The sequence below is a fragment of the Limulus polyphemus genome, unplaced genomic scaffold (genome assembly GCF_000517525.1).
Source record: "Limulus polyphemus unplaced genomic scaffold, Limulus_polyphemus-2.1.2 Scaffold691, whole genome shotgun sequence".
Lineage (NCBI taxonomy): Eukaryota > Metazoa > Arthropoda > Merostomata > Xiphosura > Limulidae > Limulus > Limulus polyphemus.
The window spans coordinates 240,181-241,478 of NW_013666301.1; positions in this window are offsets into that span (position 1 = coordinate 240,181).

Sequence of the window (1,298 nt, forward strand, 5' to 3'; positions counted from 1 at the left end):
GATACATTTGTGTGATGATGGATTATTTCACCAAATGGCCTGAGGCATATGCAATACCAAATCAGGAAGCTACAACTGCAGCTTCAGCTATTAGTGATTTCTTCTTCAGGTTTGGTATGCCATATAACTTGATATAACTTCATTGGAGCACATCCTTTATGCTTGGGTCCCCTTTTCGCACAACACGTATTGCATATCCTGCACCATTCTTCCACATCTTTCCTTATACCTATCCAGTAAAATCTCTTTCGAAGGTGACTCAATGTCTTCTTAACTCCGACATGTACCCCTGTTAAAGTATCATGGGATTGATGCAGCACAATTTCCCCTAACTTTCTCGGTATAACCATTTGCCAGGTCGTCACTTTCCAATCTCCGGAGAAGAATACCATCTTCAAGCTTCAACTGGTCCCATTGTGCCCAATAGTTCTTTGTCACTGGTCTTAGACTAGACACCTTCTCCCAAGCAGGGTGCAAAACACTTGCTTTTAGAAAATCAATTATTGGCTTCAAATCTTGGTCTTTCTCCTGCTCTGCTTTAATATCTATACCTGGTTCCACTTCACCATCATCAACTCCTTCAGTCACTTTGACTTCAGCTTGATGGCACCTGGTTAGTTCAACCTCTCTTTTAATGCTTACCGGGGTTGGGCCTTTGTTGTTCCAAAACGTTATTTTATCAAAGTTAACTACACACTTCCTTGGTACCAAGTAGTTCAAACCTAATATGCATTGGTCTTCAATGTCAGTCAAATATACTTTGTGTCTATTCTTTAAGCCCATGAGCTCAATAGTTACCCATACTGGTCCCCACAACCTTGCATAATGTCCTGTCACTCCACAGAGCTTCTGAATGGCTTGTGGTACTCCTTTGTGATCCAGCACCTTGATACTCGTGAGGGTTTGCTGAGACGCAGAACCTATGACAAAGTTGCACTTTTGGCCATCCAGCTTTCCTGTCACGTAGACACTATGTGTGCTTGCCATTTTACACGTAGCTGTTGGGACTTTCACAATGGGGGTTGGTGGGCGTCCATCAACATCAAACCACTAAAGGTTTCCCCTAGGCTGACTTATTGGTAGTATTCTGCTTACACTGGCTCCTCATATGTCCTTGCTCTCCACAGTTCCAACAACCTTTCTGGGTAGCGGCCTTTCCTGCCATGGCATCTTCTCTGTGTTGAAGTTGCCGGCATTGACCTCTCTTGTGCCCAGGTTTGTTACAGTGCCAGCAAAATCCCTCAAACTTCTCTGAAAGCTGACCTTTTCTGGACTTGAATCCTGATGACTGTACCAAC